We start from the raw sequence: 14,860 nt of genomic DNA on the forward strand, positions 1-14,860 counted from the left end.
TCCTAAAATCCAGATTCTATCACGTTTCAGGAGAAGACAGAGATACAGACAGTGTTGAAGTAACAAAGGTTTATTACTAGAACAGGGGGCAGGCAAAACGACAGGTCAAGGGCAGGCAGAGGTCAGTAATCCAGATCAGAGTCCATAACGTACAGAACAGCAGGCAGTCTCGGGGTCAGGGTAGGCAGAGGTCAGTAATCCAGATCAGAGTCCATAACGTACAGAACAGCAGGCAGTCTCGGGGTCAGGGTAGGCAGAGGTCAGTAATCCAGATCAGAGTCCATAACGTACAGAACAGCAGGCAGTCTCGGGGTCAGGGTAGGCAGAGGTCAACAATCCAGATCAGAGTCCATAACGTACAGAACAGCAGGCAGTCTCGGGGTCAGGGCAGGCAGAGGTCAGTAATCCAGATCAGAGTCCATAACGTACAGAACAGCAGGCAGTCTCGGGGTCAGGGTAGGCAGAGGTCAACAATCCAGGGTGGTGTGACAATGGTACAGAACAGCAGGCAGGCTCAGGGCAGGCAGAATGGTAAAAATCTGGAAAACTAGAAAACAGGAACTAGAAAAAGACAGGCATTGACCGCACTGGGGAGTTATTTTATACAGCCCAGAAAAAAACATGCAAGATCATAACATTGGCATGTATCTTGCACAACATCTGCATTAAAAAAACAAATAAAATAAAATGTTATTTGTCACATGCGCCAAATACAACAGATGTAGGTAGACCTTACAGTGAAATGCTTACTTAAAAGCCCTTAACCAACAATGCAGTTTCAAGAAAAATACGGGTTAACTAAAAAATATATAAGTTAAAGAGTCTGGGTAGTCATTTGATTAGGTGTTCAGGAGTCCTATGGCTTGGGGGTAGAAGCTGTTTAGAAGCCTTTTGGACCTAGACCTAGACTTCCAGTACCACTTGCCGTGCGGTAGCAGAGAGAACAGTCTATGACTAGGGTGGCTGGAGTCTTTGGCAATTTTTAGGGCCTTCCTCTGACACTGCCTGGTATAGAGGTCCTGAATGACAGGAAGCTTGGCCGCAGTGATTAACTGGGCCGTACGCACTACCCACTGTAGTGCCTTGTGGTTGGAGGACTAGCAGTTGCCATACCAGGCAGTGATGCAAACAGTGCTCTCGATGGTGCAGCTGTAGCAGTTTTTGAGGATCTGAGGACCCATGCCAGATCTTTTCAGTCTCCTGAGGGGGAATAGGCTTTGTCCTGCTCTCTTCCCAACTGTCTTGGTGTGTTTGGACCATGATAGTTTGTTGGTGATGTGGACACCAAGGAACTTGGACCTCTCAACCTGCCACACTACAGCCCTGTCGATGAGAATGAGGGTGTGTTCGGTCCTCCTTTTCCTATAGTCCACAATCATCTCCTTTGTCTTGACCACGATGAGGGAGAGATTGTTATCCTGGCACCACATGGACAGGTCTCTCACCATGTCCCTATAGACTGTCTCATCGTTGTCGATGATCAGGCATACCACTGTTGTGTCGTCGGTAAACTTAATGATGGTGTTGGAGTCATGACCGGCCATGCAGTCATGGGTGAACAGGGAGTACAGGAGGGGACTGAGCACACACCCCTGAAGGGCCCCTGTGTTAAGGATCAGCGTGGCAGATGTGTTGTTACCTACCTTTACCACCTGTGGGTGGCCCGCCAGGAAGTCCAGGATCCAGGTGCAGAGGGACGGTTATGGTCCCAGGGTCCTTAGCTTAGTGATGGGCTTTGAGGGCACTATGGTGTCGAACACTGAGCTGTAGTCAATGAATAGGTGGGAAAGGGCAGTGTGAAGTACAATAGAGATTTCATCATCTGTGGATCTGTTGGGGCGGTATGCAAATTTGAGTGGGTCTAGGGTTTCTTGGATAATGGTGTTGATGTGAGCCATGACCAGCCTTTCAAAACACTTCATGGCTACAGACGTGAATGCTATGGGTCGATAGTCATTTAGGCAGGTTACCTTAGTGTTCTTGGGCACAGGGACTATGGTGGTCTGCTTGAAACATGTTGGTATTACAGACTCATTTAGGGACAGGTTGAAAATGACAGTGAAGACACTTGCCAGTTGGTCAGAGCATGCTCAGAGTACATGTCCAGATAATCCGTCTGTGAATTTTGACCTGTTTAAAGGTCTTACTCACATTGGCTACAGAGAGTGTGATCCCACAGTCGTTCGGAAAAGCTGATGCTCTCATGCATAATTCAGTGTTACTTGCCTCGAAGTGAGCATTGAAGTAATTTAGCTTGTCTGGTACACTTGTGTCACTGGGCAGCTCGCAGCTGTGCTTCCCTTTGTAGTCCATAATAGTTTGCAAGCCCTGCCACACCCTCCTCGCGTCAGAGCCGGTGCAGTACGATTCAATCTTAATCCTGTATTGACTCTTTGCCTGTTTGATGGTTCGTTTTAGGGCATACCGGGATTTCTTATAAGCATCCGGGTTAGAATCACGCTCATTGAAAGCGGCAGCTCTAACCTTTAGCTCAGTGGGGAGGTTCCATGTAATCCATGGCTTCTGGTTGGGGTATGTACGTACGGTCACTGTGGGGACGATGTCATCGATGCACTTATTGATGAAGCCAGTGACTGATGTGGTGTACTGCTCAATACCATCGGAAATTCCCAGAACATATTCCAGTCTGTGCTAGCAAAACAGTCCTGTAACTTAGCATCTGTGTCATCTGACCACTTCTTTATTGACCGAGTCACTGGTGCTTCCTGATGCCACATCCCAATATACCTGACATTCCACCAGCTGTACCTGATCAGGATGTTGCTGCTGACCACAATGCCGCTGGTAGATGCAATGCTGGCCTACATTCAATAAGGAGGAGATTCACATGACAAGAAGACGTCTGTATGATATCAAACCAGATTTATTTTAGGATATTAATAATCAAGTCTTTTTTGCTTTTTCGTGGCAAACTTATCATTCTCCAGGGCTAGCTTCTACTTCTGCGCCCTACTCACGGCTGTGCCCTCCCACAGGAGCATCTTCTGTACAGCCACCATCTCCTTCACAGCAGCAAGCCTCCTTGCCCAGGGTGGCACTGGCTCGTACATTGGGGTGTCATGATGCATAACAGGGATCTGAGACAGCCACATCCCCTCTGTATCTTCAGTGATGATCTTTTGAGAAAATACAGTGAATCTATTATGGGAATGATAATGTGTTGTAGGAGATAGGCCTATGGTAGAAGAATAATAAACTTATGAAATTACAAATCAAACAATTACCTCTGCTTGTTCTTTTGTCATATGATTATGATGATCCATGGCTCCCACATCCCGTAACACAGGGGCATATGTGTTAAATAAATATTAAATGGGTGGGTATAATTTGAGGAATGTTCCTCAAATTATACCCACCCATATTAAATCAAATAAATAAAACATATTGATGAGGTCCAGTGTTTTTTGTGGAAGATTGGACACATGGTGTTAATAACCACAAAGTTTCAAAAGCTGTAGGCTCGATATGATGAGAGAAGTAAACAAATGTAACGTTAGCTCCATGACTGGATACATTTATAACCATGAACGTTTTCTTGCTGCCACTGCCACAGTTGGATACCGGACATTTAAATACGGAAAGAAAACGCGTTTATTTGCGTTTGCTTTTAACCGTAGAAACCAAGGTGGGGTGCACGGGACTGAAATTTAAATGGCTGTTTGGTTGTATGACATAAATCCTATCATTCAAGAACACAATCCAGTGATTCAACACATCAGCTGTCAAGAATGTATTTTCCCGCGTGCACAATGAAGGTTGATTGGTTCGTGAGTTTGACCTAATTGGCACCCTGCCAAGGAAGTGAGCGGCACACGAAGGCCAAGGATTTTGAACAGTTGTATAACAAGAATTCAGAGAGAACACGAGTAGCCAAAAACCTGACCACAGAAAAAAGATCCTTATGAAACAAAAATAGTACCTTGCATGTTTATTGGAATGAAATACACAAAATAAAGTTCGTTTCACAGCATCTAATAGGAAAAGCGAAATGATTGTGTTTGCTCATTTTCACATAACTGAAGGCACAAATGTTTGTAGGCTATTGTGAGAAACAGGTCTCACAAAATGTTTTAACAACAAATTTAAGTATGGTTGTTGAGCTGTAGGCATTGTGTTATTATTCGAGTGAAATACAATTAATTAGAATGTTTATCGCAACATACTTCAAACGTTTTACAATATTTTAGAGGTAGGAGCTAGGTTGCCATCCAATTGGCGACTGATTTTCATGCTAATATTCTCAGATCCGGTTAAAGAAAATATGCGCATATTCCCGCCAGTCAATCGTAGTGGGAGGACCACATATAATCTCGTGATTCCAGTGAGTCATATATGGTGGGAGGACCACTTCGTGGTCCAAATTTACTTCGATATGATAGTTATTATATCAATACCTGCGCATAAAGGCGTTTCCACCGCCATTTCAAGCATCATTAATTTTACAGATACAAAAATATCGCACAATATTGAACGAAGAAAGTAGGCCTATCTGTCGGCATTTATAAAATTGTACCGAAACTTCCCGTTTCCATCACAGCTGTCGTGATTTAAAAAAAAATGTATGCAGTTGCCTATGACTTTACTCGCATGAAAATGGTGAATGGGCACGTGGTTATATACGAGTTTGTTCGTGTCAAATGTATTGCTCGGTAAAAACTGCGCATGCGCGTCAAGAGATCGAGGTAGACCCTGCTGTTCATTTGAAATCCAGTTGAACCATAGAGATATATAGAGGACTTATTGTTTGTACGTGTGCTATTAGAACGTCTGTGACAGAATGCGAGGCGCCATTGAGGCAATCTCCATTTGAAGTAGTACATTTTCTTATTTACGATTGACTGATCCCCCCCTGATGACCCAGTTGGACATGATTTCAACAGGGTCAACAGGAGGGTCGTCACTAGTTACCACAGTCACAAAGTCATAAAACCTGCATATTTCTAAAATGTTTCTTCTTATAATAAGATGTTAAACCTAACCTTAACCACACTGCTATCCTTGTGCCCAATCCTAACCCCACAATGAAGACCAAAAAGCAAATGTTTGTTTAATTAATTTCAACCATATAGCCATTTAGACTTTGTGGCTATGGTAACTAGTGGAAACCCCACCAGGAGGGATCGGCCACCCAGTTGACTACATTAAAATGGTGGAAGTCCTCAATGGCTCTTCCCATGCTAATACCGCCTTTTGGCCACTAGAGGCCTCTATCATTCTCTATGAGTTCAACTCAACGCGGCCAGCTAAAGCAAAACAAGAAGCAGGGAAATCCAGATGAACGGTGAACAGACAAGGTAAGAATGACCTTTTAACCGACAAAATCCACTTAATTTGGAAACGCGCCTGTCATAGGTTTATGTGTAGACACAGTTATATTGAAGAGGAGTAAACCGAGGCATTTTTTTCATAGCTGTGCAAGCTTGTTTCAAAAGGCCTGGTGACCCACATTCGTAATCTAGGCTAGAAATACCGGGGAGTGTGCAGTAGATCGCCGCATAGGTTTTTGATGTTTAAATATGCTCCTGGTTTTCGTATGTTTACCATTTTCATTAGTATTGTGGATGTATCTGTCGCATAATGTGTTATAACTACGTTGCTATATTTAGCCTGGTAGCTCGCATTGACCCCTGTTTTGGAGTGATGAAACACGCAGTTGGTTTCGAGTGCGCGTTTGCAATGACAGCACAGTTGCGTCTCTTTCACTGTAATTTCTAATGATGTTCCTTTTGGGGCTGAACCTATAATGTCAGTGGGTTGAACGCTACGGTTGTGCAGTGAACAGTAGCTGTGAATGTGAGTTAGATTTTTACACTGCAATCGGAAGCTTTCGCATAGATGTGGGCTGAATCAAATCCAATTAACCCTCGACATTTTCACCCAGGATCTGAGGACGCAACCTGCAAACGTAGCTGGGTGATCCAGTGAGAAATGCAGATAGGCTACACATCAATATTATGCAGAGGAAATCCGTATAACGGGAATACACACTTTGCATGTCATCAGCTAGCCCAAGACGTACTCTTAAGGAGCCTACCCAGTGGGCAAACCCTGGTTGAAAGACGTCATGTCTTATTCTGGTCGCAAACAGATTGAAAAATTACGTTTTTTAACGTATTTTTCAGACCGCCATACCACCAGTTGGATTCTTACCACTATTTTATGTGCTATATTATGTAGCCTACTGGTCATAGTTAAGACCTCATCATAACCTGGCAATGACTACCTGACTACAGCTTATTACTACACTCTTAGATAAAAGGGTTCCAAAACGGTTCTTCAGCTGTCTCTATAGAATAACCCTTTTTAGTTCTAGGGAGAAGCCTTTTTGGTTCCACATAGAACCCTTTTAGTTTCCATGTAGTACCCTCTGTGGAAAGGGTCCTACATAGAACCCAAATGGGTTCTACAGTACCTGAAACCAAAAGGGTTCTACCAGGAGCCAAACAGGATTCCTCAAAGGGTTCTCCTATGGGGAAAGCCAAATAACCCTTTTAGGTTCTAGACAGCACCTCTTTTTTCCCCCTAAGAGTTTACTGTAAAAAGTATTGCAGAGGACAAAGTTGGATATTAAAAACATTGTTCATTACATTTGTATTTGTTTCCATAGTCACCGATTGATGTTAATCTGCAACACATTTTTTTTTTTACATTTAAAATGTATCAAGCAATGGCAAAAACAAATCTACATCACAATTTCACACATCTGTGTACAGTAATTGTTTCATAATTCATCAACAGAAATGACATGCATAGAAATACTGTGAGTATATAAAGGCCCATTGTTTTATTTGATTCATGATCAATACGAGTGGTGTGATGGGGTAGATCCTCATCGAGGACCCCTGAGCACAGATGGTGATCTGGAGCGTCGTGACCTTCTTGAAGAGTCGTGTGATGGCTCAGATCTGCAGTGAAGAGAATCGGCGCATTACAACTTTATACATTTGCGATTTTATAAGCAAAATAGGAAAGGACATTCTTGAAGAAACTTTGTGGACTCAGCTGGCTAGAAGTATTTGCATGGTACTAGTTAAAGTATTTTGTGGCAGTTATAGCTTTGAGATGTCTTTAAAAAAAAGTGCAACTTGCTTATATACATACTTTGCTTCCTTCACCAACACGGCTCAGGGGCATATTTCGGGACTTTCCAGAGGGCCCGCAACACATCAATCTCCTGAGTTTTCTGGCTTTTCGTGACACTTACTGTGAGCATAAAAAACAACAACAGTGTTGGTATGCAGGACGCGACATGACAGTAACGCACAGTTAAATACATTTTAACAGTCAGAATCTACTAAAAGTGGTAGCAAAGGCTTGTTTGCTCCTCGGTCCCTACATATTGAAGTCGGACATAAATGAACTGGTCATGAATCTGAAACATTTTGAAGGAAGAGGATATAAAAATGAGACAGTAGTTGGATAATGAAAATGTTTAACTCCTCTCTAAATGGTCAAGTGTTGCTTTATCTTAATACAGGTAATAATAGGCTTTTTATAAAACACACCGCTGCCTAATCCTGAGGACATCGTCCCGGACAGAGGTGCCCCAATTCAGGATAGCTTGGCAGTCTTAAAAAAAGAAAGTGAAATGTAAGTATGTTGTAAAGACAATAAAATATTATATTGTTCAAAAGGGATGTCTGTCATATCATTAATGCAACGAATAGTGTTAGAAATGGGTGTAATTGGCAAATCTCGCCCTCTTCTTTGCAACTGCACACGTGTTTGAGTGAGCGACAGAGCGAAATTGGAGAAACTGTACATGACTCACCAACAATGTTACCTAAAAAAAAAAATCCGGCACTGAGCAAATTTCAGGTCTGCTGAGTGCAAACTTGAATGAACTTCCAGCGGGCTTTTGCTGTGAACACTGAGGCTGTACCCATTTTAAGCTACAGTTTTAACAATGGCCAGATAGGCTACAGTGGCTATTTGATCACAATGTAGGCCTAACAGAGTGGTATTGAAAATAAAAGAGAGCCGCACACTCTTGGAGCTCAGATGCAAAAAATTAATACCAACGTTTCGACAGCCAAGCTGTCCTCATCAGGGTATGTTATACCCTGAGCTCCAAGAGTGTGCGGCTCTCCTTTATTTTCAAGTTTCTACTCCGCTAGCCAGCACCTCGTCTTAATTAATAGGTGTGCGTTTCTTTTTCTTCTAACAGAGTGGTCTATCATCAAAAACAATAAAGAAAATGCATCCCATAACATTTTAACATTTTAACATTCAGCCTACAGTAGCAGCCAATGTGTGGTGTTCTAAATTATGAGACCTTTGGGAGAAAAAAACATGCAGGGCTAGACATTAACCTGTTTATCCACTTGTCCTTCAGACAAGGAGGTAAGTGAACATGTTGTTGTTTGATGCAAGAAAACAATTTACAAAATAAAATGCATCATTATTCCCATACCATTATTACAAAGAATCAGACAAATTATGCAACCCTCTGCCTATTGGCTACTTAGCTTATTCAAGCCTGTCTCAAAATACAACACTGCCCCTCTAAGACAAAAAAAAGCTCTTTACCTGACCTGCCTTTCAAAGATGTCTAGAAATGCACACATTTTGAGATCTTGTAGGAAGCAATCACGCCCCCATTGCTGACTACAAATCATGAACAAAATGTGGACACATGGCTACATGCAGCTCATGCTTTGATCTCAAAACAAGATAAAGATAATCTACTCAGACCACAGCTGTCAACACAGTTCAGATAAAAGAAAACACCACAGATCCATACGGCAATTGTCTATTTGCATATAGGTCTACTGCAGCTCTGATTGGTTATGCCGCACTGGTCTGTCTGTGTATAGTACAGGCTGAGTCCTGCCCAATAGAATCCTGCTCCGATGCGTTCTGCCTACAACAACATCTCTTAAATAGTTTGTTTTGTTTTAGCATGTTGCATTGAAAGTTGCTAATATTGCTTTGATTCGATTTACAATAGCCACAGTAACAGGAAACGTTGATGGTGTTAAGTAACAGGGAAAACTCTAGGAATTTGAGTGAAGTTCAATCTCGTGCTTCTCTGTTGGCTGATATTTCCTCTGCGCTCCCGACAGTCTCCGGGCAACAGTTTAGAGAGAACATTGCTCACCAAGGGAGGTGTCTGTTAAATCAGGACACAAGGGTTTTGCACCTGGGGGGAAAAAAGTGGATTTGATTTGCTTTACAATGTTATATTATTAGAAGCGGTGCTATTTCGATTGGATCTACTTACACTACACTCTTCGAAAAAAAGGGTTCCAAAAAGTTTCTTCAGCAATCTGGCAGTCAGGCAGACAGACGGAGAGGCATAGACAGCCAAGCATAGGCTATTTACGTTTCTTAGTCTGCAGGCTGGATAACTTCTGTACTCATTCCCTTTATTCCCTCCTCCATCCTTCCATCCAAGCTAGAAGATTCCTGCGAAAACAGAGAATAAAGAATTGACAAAGGCAGTTGATCGGTGTAACATTAGAATGCGTGTTGATGGATGTGGAGCAGGTATTGGCAAAATGTATGTTATTCTCAAATATAAAATATCCAAAAATACAAGGATCTCTAATGAATCAAGAAAATCTTCACATCCATATTGGGGGTAGAAGTTTCAAGAATTATCCTAGTTTACGTTCTTACGCAACACAAACAATCAATGTTCTGTGTATTCATGTACTCTCTCTTTCTCACACACACACACACACACACACACACACACACACACACACACACACACACACACACACACACACACACACACACACACACACACACACACACACACACACACACACACACACACACACACACACACACACGATGACAATCTTTTTTATTATTGTGATCATAATCATCTCTCCTTCCTCTCACACAGATACACACATAGTTAGCATGACAATGTTTTTTCTAAACTTATTGTGATCATCACTCGCTCGCTCACTCACTCACTCACTCACTCACTCACTCACTCACTCACTCACTCACTCACTCACTCACTCACTCACTCACTCATTCGTAGAGGACACACGCACACCAGTGGCTGTCGGTGCCATTAAAGATGAGGGAGGACGATTTTTACTTTTCATCAGCATGGCCTTATTTCTATTACAGCATATTGGATGACTGTCATTGATATTCCATTCACCCAGTTAAATGTAACAGCGTTAGGTTTAGGCTACTACATGATTCTCTCATTTTCCCTGTACCCGTCATGATGTTGCTACAACCTAGCCTACGAATGAAAGTTTACAACGTGGGTGCACACAGGACGAGAGAGAAATTTGAGGTGACAGACAGTGGACTTCAATGTACAACACATCAGCTGTATGTGACCAGGCGAAAAAAACTTTCCAAGCCAAACCCTATCGTAACTGCTACACACAGCCTACATCTTTGTCACCATATTAGCTGTGAATATATTTTTTATCTAAAAAGGATAACTTTTAAAATGTCTAACAATTTGTATTTTTATGAAACGCACTGAGGATGGTCCTCCCCTTCCTCCTCTGAGGAGACTCCACTGACACACGCACACATTTACTATAATTCAAATAAATCACTACAGTAGCTAGCTCAAATCATTCCTTGATGTTCTTCTCCCCAACACACTGCTGCTTTACTTGCAAAAGTGTAACAAGAATGCAGGAGAACAGGGGACTACCACTTAGCAGTCAAATCTTTTTTATAAGTTTCTTGTGTAAATTTCGAGAACCTGTTGTGGTTTTCCAGCTGTGTTGTTGTGTAGCTTACCGGGCGCCCTGGCCCAACTGCCATATGGAATGTTGACGGCTGCTCTCAAGCAGGCTGCCTGAGCGCAGAGATCTTTTGCTGCGCATGAGACACAGATTCCAATTCAAGTTTTAGCTTCGTTATCTTTAAGGTTTATTTAGCTACTGAAATTAAAGTCCAATTACTGCATGCATTATGTTCATTTATTAAAAGCTTTAAGGAGAAATATAATTGTCATATTTTCAGGGTCAAATTCAGGTGCAATAACTTTGGAATAATTATTGATGGAAATAAATGCGATTAAAAATGTAGTTTTGTAAATCCTGGTAGATTGTAGTAGCTATTGAAATAAAAGACATAGGCAGGCCTATGTAATATTTGTTAAATTCTGAAAAAAGTCATTATAGAACATCAAAACAGCATTTAGTGGAACAGAAGAAAATGTGCAGCACAATAAACAGTGCAATTAGCCAACACGACAAAATATTACTATTAGAAGCCAACACACACAGCAAGAAATCCAGATATCATTAATAAAACAACCATTATTTCATTGTACTGCAGTTTTGTAAGGTTATCCTGTGTTATTGTGAATGCTAATCTTACATGCTGGTAGCCTAGAACAAATGTTATGGAAGTGAATGTGCACTTTTCAGTTGGGTGGAATGCAAGTACAAAAAACACTGCCTGTAGTAAACCAAAAGCATTTATAGCATCGGAGATTCCCTAAATTGGGGACCATCTCTGATAGATATATGACCACAGAGACTGACACATTTGAGCTTTTAATGACCTAGCAAATTAGATGACTTGGAGGTGAAATACACTGAACAAAAATATAAACGCAACATGTAAAGTGTTGGTCCCATGTTTCACGAGCTGAAATAAAAGATCCCAGAAATGTTTAATATGCACAAAAAGCTTATTTCTCTCAAATTTTGTGCACAAATTTCTTTACATCCCTGTGATGAGCACTTCTCCTTTGCCAATGTAATCTATCCACCTGACAGGTGTGACATATCAAGAAGCTGATTAAATAGCATGATCATTACACAGGTGCACATTGTGCTAGGGACAAAAAAAGGCCACTCCTAAAATGTGCAGTTCTGTGACACAATACAATGCCACAGATGTGTCAAGTTTTGAGGGCGCATGCAATTGGCATGCTGACTGCAGGGATGTCCATCAGATTTGTTGCCAGAGAATTGAATGTTCATTTCTCTACCATAAGCCGCCTCCGTCGTTTTATAGAATTTGGTAGTACATCCAACCGTGCTCATAACCGCAGACAACTTATAACCACGCCAGCCCAGGACCTCCACATCCGACTTCTTCACCTGTGGGATTGTCTGAGACCAGCCACCCGGGCCAACTGATAAAAATGTGTTTGCACAGAATTTCTGCACAAACTGTCAGAAACTGTCTCAGGGAAGCTCATGTGCGTACTCGTCATCCTCACCAGGGTCATAACCTGACTGCAGTTTGGCGTCATAACCTACTTCAGTGGGCAAATGCTTACCATTGATGGCCACTGGCATGCTAGAGAAGTGTGCTCTTCACGGATGAATCCCGGTTTCAACTGTACCGGGCAGATGGCAGACAGTATGTATGGTGTCGTGTGGGTGAGATGTCAACATTGTGAACAGAGTGCCCCGTGGTGGTGGGGTTATGGTATGGCCAGGTATAAGCTATTGACAACGAACACAATTGCATTTTATCAATGGCAGTTTGAATGCACAGAGATATATGGTGATGAGATCCCGAGGCCCGTTGTCGTGCCATTCATCTGCCGCCATCCCCTCATGTTTCAGCATTATAATGCACAGCCCCATGTCGGAAGAATCTGGACACAATTCCTGGAAGCTGAAAATGTCCAAGTTCTTCCATGGGCTGTATACTCACCAGACATGTAACCAGACATTGAGCATGTTTTATCCAGCAACTTTGCACAGCCATTGAAGAGGAGTGGGACAACATTTCACAGGCCACAATCAACCGCCTAATCAACACTATGTGAAGGAGAGGTGTCGCCCTGCATGGGGCAAATGGTGGTCACACCAGATACTGAGTGGTTTTCTGATCCACGACCCTACTTTTTTTTGTATTGGTGTCTTTAACCAACAGATGCGTGTCTGTATTCCCAGTCATGTGATATCCATAGATTAGGGCCTAATGACTATTTCAATTGACTCATTTCCTTATTTGAACCGTACATTTTGGTTCTGTTTAAAATCACCGATCTTAATGCAATTTACAAAAATACAGTATAAGTAAAGTTACTGCATCCAAAAGTGGATTTAAACCTTAATAAAGTGACTTAATATATATATATATGTTTTTATCCAAGGTAATTACAGGTAATATTGGTTTATTAGGATGTGGATATTTGTGGTTGAAAGGTATTTTAGGTATATTTATGGATTGAATGGAATCCTATGGGCAAACAGCATAACACAATATGCCTATAAAGTATCTAAATATGTGAGATATGGACTAAAAACTGTTTTTGAATATCAAACAAGTGTGAAAACAGATACACATGTCGAAATGGGGGATATCCAGCCCATTGTGGCTTAAAGTAAATTACATTGGGTTTTATACACTCCATTTTCATAACAAACCCTACTTAATCAAATAACTGTTGTTTTACAAAAATATCTATACAATATGTTTAAGAAGTGGTCCTAGTAAGTAAATAAAGTTACCAGCACAGCACACCCATTTACTGTACATTACAATTAGCTTAGTATCTTTACCGAAATTAAGGTTCTCATTAACAAAACGGACCTAAAAAAATGATGTGGTAATGATAAATGTGTATTTCGTGCCATGAGGCCCAAGTTCAATCTGCAAATAATAGGAGGGCCGTTATGAGTCAACAAACAATTGACCACATCACTAAAGCCCATTTATGCCTTAATGTTGGTAAAGTAATGGTTCTGACTTTTTCCCTATTTGAACTTTTTAGCCGTTTTGGTAATGAGAAGACCAAGTGAGGTAAAGGGGGTGTTTGAGAATAAGAACCTCTTCTAAAGTCAGAAAAAAAACATTTATTTTTATTTTCTATTTGACCTTTTATTTAACCAGGTAGGCTAGTTGAGAACAAGTTGTCATTTACAACTGCGACCTGGCCAAGATAAAGCAAAGCAGTGCGACACAAACAACAACACAGAGTTACCCTTGGAATAAACAAGCGTACAGTCAACATAATAGAAATAAAATAAAGTCTATATACAGTGTATGCAAATTGTGTGAGGAGGTAAGGCAATAAATAGGCCATAGTAGCGGAGTAATTACAATTTAGAAAATTAACACTGTAGTGATAGATGTGCAGATCATGATGTGCAAGTAGAAATACTGGTATGCAAAAGAGCAGAAAGTAAATAAAAACAATATGGGGATGAGGTAGGTAGGTTTGGTGGGCTATTTGCAGACGGGCTATGTACAGCTGCAGCTGCTCAGATAGCTTATGTTTAAAGTTAGTGAGGGAAATATAAGTCTCCAGCTTCAGCGATTTTTGCAATTAGTTCCAGTCATTTGCAGCAGAGAACTGGAAGGAAAGGCGGCCAAAGGGGGTGTTGGCTTTGGGGATGAGATATAGTGAGATATACCAGTGAGATATACCTGCTGGAGCGCGTGTTACGGGTGGGTGTTGTTATCGTGACCAGTGAGTTGAGATAAGGCGGAGCTTTACCTAGCATAGACTTATAGATGACCTGGAGCCAGTGGGTCTGGCGACGAATATGAAGCGAGGGCCAGCCGACTAGAGCATACAGGTCGCAGTGGTGGGTGGTATAAGGGGCTTTGGTAACAAAATGGATGGCACTGTGATAGACTGCATCCAGTTTGCTGAGTAGAGTATTGGAAGCTATTTTGCAAATGATATCGAGGATTGGTAGGATAGTCAGTTTTACGTTTTACGGTATGTTTGGCGGTGTGAGTGAAGGAGGCTTTGTTGCGAAATATGAAGCCGATTCTAGATTTAATTTTGGATTGGAGATGTTTAATATGAGTCTGGAAGGAGAGCTTACAGTCTATTAAGACACCTAGGTATTTCCAGAGGTGGATCAGGGAATCACCAGTAGCACGAGCAACATTGTTGATATGTACAGAGAAAAGAGTCGGCCCG

At 41.6% G+C, this 14,860-nt stretch overlaps 1 protein-coding gene and 1 long non-coding RNA gene across 5 annotated transcripts in view; one reads left to right on the forward strand and one right to left on the reverse strand.

Annotated features, from left to right (window-relative positions):
- The first annotated feature begins 5,223 nt into the window (after positions 1-5,223).
- clocka (clock circadian regulator a) overlaps positions 5,224-14,860 on the forward strand; it is a 60,321-nt gene continuing 50,684 nt past the window's right edge. For 3 of the 4 annotated variants that reach the window (XM_035737190.2, XM_035737188.2, XM_035737191.2), the window contains exon 1: positions 5,224-5,315. The gene's annotated coding sequence lies outside the window, so the exon portion shown is untranslated. The remainder of the gene's footprint in view (positions 5,316-14,860) is intronic. The other variant, XM_035737192.2, reaches the window with a different exon arrangement.
- On the reverse strand, positions 5,362-8,855 carry LOC127912008 (uncharacterized). Its single transcript, XR_008080068.1, has 4 exons — positions 8,551-8,855; positions 7,527-7,590; positions 7,123-7,224; positions 5,362-6,926 (listed from the first exon to the last, which is right to left on the reverse strand). It is a non-coding gene; the product is annotated as an uncharacterized LOC127912008 (long non-coding RNA).

Source organism: Oncorhynchus keta, chromosome 26 (assembly GCF_023373465.1).
Source record: "Oncorhynchus keta strain PuntledgeMale-10-30-2019 chromosome 26, Oket_V2, whole genome shotgun sequence".
Classification (NCBI taxonomy): Eukaryota; Metazoa; Chordata; class Actinopteri; order Salmoniformes; family Salmonidae; genus Oncorhynchus; species Oncorhynchus keta.